Raw genomic sequence first — 7,865 nt, forward strand, 5'->3', positions numbered from 1 at the left:
CCATTACTGCAGTACAATTGAATTATAAGTCCTTAAAATAAGAAAAAAAAGTTAACAAGAACATACCATTCAATGTGCATTCCAATTTGAATGTTTTAGGGTCTCATGTTAACGGGCCCTTGTAAACCAATGTAAAACTATTCTCTTACCCCTTGCTTACAGAGATGTTCACTACAACTACAATATGCATATTTATCATCTGCTACTTTCTAGATCAGTCATATCTTTAGCACACAAGATTTACCTTTGCAGTGAAAATGATACTTAAATGAGAATTACCAGTGGTGAAAATACTTGAAACTCTGATCTCCTCTCTTTTAAAGATGTCAGAAAAGTAATTATTTTCCCTGATATCAATAGGGTATTAAATCTGTAATTAATTCCATATGCGTGAAAGCTGTAAGGATTAAAAGTATATAAGGATGTTATAGAATAAATCAAAGCCACTGCAAATTCTGCAAGGTTGCTGAAGTGAGCCACTTCAGGCAATCAAGATATAAAAAATTGATTTATGAGAGGACAAACCATGCTCACCATATAAATATTAATTATTTCTAGTACAGTGGCACCTGGATTATTCAACCCCTTTGTTCATGGAACTATATACACATATAAAAAGAAAGTTCTAGACCCAAAGGATAATTACATTAACAGCATTCTTTATGCTTAGCATCCTTTTTGAATATTTAAAAGCTTCAAAAAGCTGTTTGAAGTGTTAAAACTCACTTTACTGTGTACATGTTCATGGAGAAGAGGGCTTTATATATATATATATATTTCTAATTAAACATCTATATAAACAGGCCCAAATCTAGGGTTATTCAAGCTAGATCACATTGTACCTGTCTGGTCTTCTCTATAATCAAAGTGAAAAAATTACAGCTACATAATTGCTGCAATAAGACTACAGTCATTAGTAAGGTTTATAACACTTAGTTATGTTTAGCTTTTCTTAGGACAGTTGTTATGAAATGAAACAATGGAGAAAATGTTCCAATGATTAATTCATCTCCCTATTAAATCTTTTTTCTATGACCAGCAGAACTAGGCTTGATACCCACTGGCCCCTATGTGACCTTCACATGCAATATCTTTAAGTCATAAATTGAATTTTTTTGTCTAGCTGTTGTTTACAGACTATATTTTGGTTCACCCATGTACTATTTAACATCTGGCACAGTATCTTTGCAAAGGCTACAAGCTCATGTCCCAAGAGGAATATGCAACTGGGAAGCTTAAAACAATATTTTGTGTAGTCTGCCATACCGTATGCTACTGATAGAGGCAAAGACCACAGAAGCCATTTTCCTCACCTCGTCCATGTCTGTGACTTCTTATACAGTCCATAAGGACACGCCTGCTATAATGTTGTATGCCTCTGCTTCTGTTTAATAGGATGTAACTAGCTGTCCTTTTCATTTGCTCCTTGTGCCTCAGTTTTCTTATCCTGAAACACGCAAAAGACAGGATAACTGTGATCTCTGGGACAGATATTCAACAGGTCTATGATAGTGGAGACCTACTAAAATCAATGAAGATATGCTGGTATTCACAACAGCTGAGATCTTTTAAAGAACCAGCCAGGTGGTAAAAAAAAAAGCAAGCAAGCAACCAAAACATTTTATGTTCCATAAGAAGGCTCAGGTATCCTACTACTGCAAGGTCTAAAAAGTAGGCCTCTCTTTTAAAAAGCCCAATGAAGTTCTCTAGCTGTCTTCTGGCATGCTTCAGCCCTGTGAATCAAACAACTGAGGAAGGCTCATAAAAATGAGTAAACAAACATAAAAGGTTAGCCCTGAGTGCTATTGTATTTCAGAGTTGGCTCAGTGCTCTTGTTAAAGGGCTGCTACAGACATATACAAAGAATCATATGAATAATGCTGGAGCCATCTACCTACAGCACAGAAATGTGATCTTTTCTGTTCAAATGTGGTTGAAATTTGTTAGAACTGGAAAAAAGATTACTGTTTCCTTAAAAGGGCATCATGGCTTGCTTATTGCCTTCCTTTTTTTTATTTTTTTGATATAGGGCTGGGAGGGGAAAAAAGCCTAAAAACCTGTTCAACCCTTGCTGACTTAATAGCTTTAACATATTATTTCTGATGAAGACAAAAAGCTCAGACTTGTAAAAATTGATCCCAAAAACAAGAGAGGTTTTAACAAACAAGGGAGAAGAAAGCATGGGAGGCAGCTTAATGCCTGAACATCAGTTAATAATACTAAAGTTTGAAGTCTTTAACTCATTAATTTGAAAGGGTTTGGCTCAAGCTCTTTACTTCAGCTTTTCATTTTTGTTTGTTTGTTTTTCTCCTCCCAAAGGAAATCTGGACTGTAGATGATTACTTTGAAAACAAAGCAGTACACAACTCTGGCAGAGAGATTCTTTTCAAGAGAGATCATTTGAGGAATAAAACATGCTTTAAATTAACAATCAGTTGCAACAGTGACAGGCCTCAGAGTTTGGTGACACAGCCTCACGCTAATGATTTTCTAAAGGAATGGGATTTTGTGCATTATAACACGAGGATAAATATTAGGGTAAGTAGTTTCAAGGGTTTAGCCTAAAAGAAAGCCCCTTTTTGACAGGAACAATGAGACATCCAGGGAGGTTAAACACTAAGTTGAAAGTAATACACACATACACACAAAATCCTTTTCTAATTATCGTGAACTTCTGGCTATGGATCTGCTCACAGTAGTGCATTAGAGATAAGACAACTGTTAACATCCAAAACTAAATAGGATTTTTCTTAATCTATTAAGAAGGATTTGTACATTTAAAGTAGCAATGCTGGTTGACTACTAATTTGGAGAACACGAATTGTGCTGTTTTCCTAGAAGTACAAACCAATTTCAACTTAATCCCCCTTGAGGACTGGATCCAAAGTAGTGAACCACTGCTGATCATACAGGATCTTTATGGACCATGAACACTCATTCAACTTGTTGTGGAAGTCTGATCATTTGGAAAATGCTCAGTGAGATATGCTGTGAGCTAGAACTACGGTATTCAGAAGAGCTCTCGTGGGACACATTAAGTGATCCTGATGAAGCGCTCCGCTAACTAGTTGCATATTTGTTTGAATGGCTATAGTGAATCTGATTCATCAGAAGAAGCAAGATTACAACTTCCCTCACTGATGCAGATGGAGAAATTAAACCATTTTCACTGTAACTACTGTATCACCTCTGAAAATCTACAGCCTAATTGTTATCACCTATATAAAAAAATGTTATCACCCTGAATAATGTGCCTGGCTAGTCAAAACTGTCTTACATTATGGTCCAATCTTTGTAAAACTGTTACATATTTATCAAGGGAAAATAGTTTTGTTTGTTGTTTTGTTTGCTTCAGTGTTTTTTTTTGTTGTTGTTGTTTTTCCTGAGATGAGGAATTGTGCTTCTATAGCTGTAATAATCTAGTCTGAATATGCTTGTCAGAGGCCTGCACTTACTGTACCTCCTGGAAACTCCTCAGCTAGGGAAAGCTCTTTTGGTATTTAAAGCACAGCCTTCTATTAAAACCTGCATTTTAAAACATTGTGATTTATCTTAATTTTCTAGTTTATTTTCTTTTGGACAGCAGCTAAAACAGTGCATTTTCCTGTGGATTACGAAAAATTAACTGGAGACTGAAGTAATTGGAAGGAGACACGTCACCGTCCATGGCTCAAAAACATAAATAAAATCACAGCTCCAGAAAAGATGCTTCACACCATGTTTCAACTGTTTTGTTTCCTGAGGCCATCACTCCTATTACCATTTAGTTTTCTGCTGCTGTCTCAGAGTGACATAGTCCTAACTCGTACAAACCTCTATGCACCTCCAATTCTTGCCTCTGCATTAGGTAAGATGGGGTGGAGGAGCATGTCTTAAGCCAAGTTTGCCAGAGAACCGAAACACAAAACATTTTGAACTCTTACCTCAGGAGTAAAAACCCACCATACAAGAAAGAGAAGTGGCAGGCATCAGCCAGGTAAAAAGCGTCCTCTTCAAGACAGCAGCTGCTTTGCAAAATCTAAGGGGTTACTCCAAGAAAATGATGATGCAGAGATATCCACATAACCAAGCATTTCCGTACAATAGAGAACATGTGAAGGGACTGTCGTGAGAAGGATCTGAGTTCAAGGTGTGGTTATCAACCATGTATCACAAAGCCTCAGAGGGAACAGGCAGGATTAAAAAATAGAACAGTAAAAAATAAAAAAAATAAAGCAGTACTGCCAAGTTCAGTTATGATTGATACTGCTTCTGCACAGTTGGACATAAGTTTAGCTTCCAAGCTTCAACGACCCAGTTAAATCTAATGTTCTCAGGCATACATAGGTGAGAGTAAATCCCCCACCACAATGCCTAACTCCCTCTAAAAATCATTACCTGTGGCCACCCTGGGATTGTCAAGAGAAATTCTGGAAAAAATAAAAAAATATATTCAAGCAAAATGAAAGTCTGTCTCCCACTGAATTTTTTCTTCTGTCAAATTAAGAAAGCATTCAGATGTGTGGACAAAAATAAACCTTCCCTAACTGTGAAGGTGGAGTGTTCTGACTTCTTGGATTCTAAAAATCCACGGAAGCTAATAGGTTCAAGGAAAAAATAATATAGTGTTGCAAACACTCCAGGTGACCTGTACCAAATGTAGCAGCTGGCATTAATAGAGTAAATTACACGATTATATTGAAGATGAATGTCACAGCTTTACAAACAGATATCTAGCACGCTTTAGCATTCAAATCAGCTACAGCAGGAATAGACCGAACAGATATGAATGAACACAGTTTTGAAGCGTAAAAATGAAAATCAGTCTCCATTTACTTTCCAGGATTCAGACTTCCCTTGTGAACACAGAATAAAGCTGATGGCATTTTCTTAGGTTTTTCAAAGGAAGTCCCTACACAGCAATATTTTAAGCACCTACTGACATCTTGTCAGCTGGGAAAAGAGTATATTGAGATCAAGACAAAGATGTCATTTGATCTCACTGGAAACCAGAATTCTGTTCTATAATATGACCTTGATACCTCACTCTGTGGTAGAATGAAAATAAAACCTTTCAGTCTGGAGAGCGGGGGGCTGGAAAGGTGAACAGACTTTCCCATAACTGGTAGAAGCCCAATGCTTATACCATTTACCATGGATATGTATGTGTGTGTATATATATTTTTTTTTCCCCCTGAAGTAAATATCTGAAGCTGCATCTCCAAGTCCCTGTCAGAATGCTTTAATCTGTGCTACCGACTGTTCTGAACACTGACCTCTTTCCTGCTCCAGAGAATATCTAACCTTTGCCCAGGAGGACAATACACTTCTACAAAATATTCACATGTTGACACGCTTCCTGGAAAAAAAAATCAGCTAGTTTTAGTTATAGTTCTGCAGCCTTTCTATAATGAAGTATTTGCATTGACAGTAATAGGATTACCTGCATCATTAAAGGTTTCAGGAGCTTTCCCTTGGCTGGTGTAGTAAATGAAGGAAACTATTTTCAGAGCATTTGGTTTTAACAGAAAGGATTAATTATAGCTCCAATGAAGCTGAGCTGCACAGATCACTGTGATCACCATCAGCTCCAAAAAAAATTTAATGCATTACATATGAGAGGTACTGAAAGCAGCACTGTGGACCATAAGATAATAGTTCATGTAAGCAGATTTCACTGACAAATCCTGAAAAGGAGAGAGGATTCAACACTTCATTATCTTCATACCCTGTCTAGAGGCATTTGGAAAGAACGAGAGTGTGCTTGCAAAGCATCACACAAAGTACTCAAACTAACATACACTCTTTCACATGGTGTCATCACACAATCTACCAAAGGCTACTGCAGCACTAAGCCTAAACCTATGCCAAAACCTAGAACACTAAAGAATCAAAGCTAAAATGGGGACATCATGCTCCCTTGTACAGATGAAGCTGTGAGAGAGAGAAAAGAAATTAATCTCTAGCTATTTGAAGCTGTTACTTTTAACTTGTTCTAACTTCAACAAAGGACTGAATTTGGGGTGAATTACTTTTCTACCCTCTCAGTCTGAAGCACCTTTACATTTTTTAGGCATACAGAATATGACACTTAACTAAGACAGACTATTTAATGCCCTGATTTTAAGAAGTCTTCTTCTCACTATTGGTCCTATTAAAATTGATAGTTATTCAATTGAGTGAATATGATGATCCAAAGAACCACAGCTAGTCTAAGACTATCAGAATCTACTCTTTATTTAAAATAGCAGTTGCACTTAAGTATTTGGCCACACAGCCAAAGCGTGTATACAGACACAATCAAGTATACTCTTGATTGGGTGTGTACGCATGTGCAAGAGTGCATTTTTCTAGGGTTGTTTACTGAGGTATTCATTATATTTGAAACACTGAAAGTATCTACATGGAAAAGTGACCAAGGACATGATCCTGCACAGATATGAAGACAGTTATAAACTCTGCTAAATACATCTGAAAAAAAGAAATAGAGATTAACTGAATATAAGTCAGGATTTGTTCTTTCAAAATGAGGTCAAACTGCCACAGAAATCAATCAGAACAAGAGTAATGCTTGTACAGAATGCTTCGGTAGAATTCTCTATTGTTTCAAGCATTTTTTGTCTGCAGAATAAAAGAGCTTACCCTCAAAGGCAAATGCTGAAGCATCCAGGCAGCCTGGTGAGGTACTGATAAATACAGCAGGGAAGACTCCTTTCCTTATCCAGCCTACAAGACAGCTGCAGAGCTGACACACTGCAACCCCTGGAGTCTAAAATATCCCTCATTGCTTATTCTGAACATCTAACACACAATAATGGGTCTGGGCCTTACACTTCCCTACTGTTCCCCTTCCTTAGGTCAACATGTACCAGTGAATGTCTTTCAAAGGGAATTTGCCTGTAGGAGAATCCATGCAATAGAGCATTATGTGGATGTGTGCTGCCCTTTTCTCACAGATCCTCCCATCATGCACACAGAATCACAGAATCGTCTAGGTTGGAAGAGACCTCCAAGATCATCTAGTCCAACCTCTGCCCTAACACTAACAAGTCCTACACTAAACCATATCACTAAGGGCTACATCTAAACGTCTTTTAAAGACCTCCAGGGATGGTGACTCAACCACCTCCCTGGGCAGTCCATTCCAGTGCCTAACAACCCTTTCAGTAAAGAAGTTCTTCCTAACATCCAACCTAAACCTCCCTTGGCACAACTTTAGCCCATTCCCCCTCGTCCTGTCACCAGGCACGTGGGAGAATAGACCAACCCCCACCTCTCTACAGCCTCCTTTAAGGTACCTATAGAGAACAATGAGGTCGCCCCTGAGCCTCCTCTTCTCCAGGCTGAACAAGCCCAGCTCCCTCAGCCGCTCCTCGTAAGACTTGTTCTCCAGACCCCTCACCAGCTTGGTCGCCCTTCTCTGGACTCGCTCGAGCACGTCCATGTCCTTCCTGTAGCGAGGGGCCCAAAACTGAACACAGTACTCGAGGTGCGGCCTCACCAGAGCCGAGTACAGGGGGACAATCACTTCCCTAGCCCTGCTGGCCACACTGCTTCTTATGCAAGCCAGGATGCCGTTGGCCTTCTTGGCCACCTGGGCACACTGCTGGCTCATATTCAGCTGCCTATCAACCAGTACTCCCAGGTCCTTCTCTGCCAGGCAGCTTTCCAACCACTCATCTCCCAGCCTGTAGCGCTGCTTGGGGTTGTTATGCAACCCCAATTGCGTAAACCCCACATTGGAAGACATGCCATCTAGCTATTCCTGTGCACACAGAGAAGTGCTAGGATAGTATTTCCTGTCCTGCCCCTGCCAGCAAAGCACACAGGCAAAGCTGTCAACAGAGCATGCAACAACAATTCTATATGAATTAAAGGAAACATAA

The 7,865-nt window shown here is 39.0% G+C and overlaps 1 long non-coding RNA gene across 1 annotated transcript; it reads right to left on the minus strand.

The window, feature by feature from the left end:
• Window positions 1-3,360: 3,360 nt before the first annotated feature.
• On the minus strand, window positions 3,361-6,154 carry LOC310904401. The gene is made up of 3 exons (XR_014588301.1): window positions 5,256-6,154; window positions 4,378-4,409; window positions 3,361-4,018 (listed from the first exon to the last, which is right to left on the minus strand). It is a non-coding gene; the product is annotated as an uncharacterized lncRNA (long non-coding RNA).
• Window positions 6,155-7,865: the final 1,711 nt, after the last annotated feature.

This window comes from Anser anser, assembly GCF_964211835.1.
Source record: "Anser anser genome assembly, chromosome: 9".
In the NCBI taxonomy this organism is placed as follows: Eukaryota; Metazoa; Chordata; class Aves; order Anseriformes; family Anatidae; genus Anser; species Anser anser.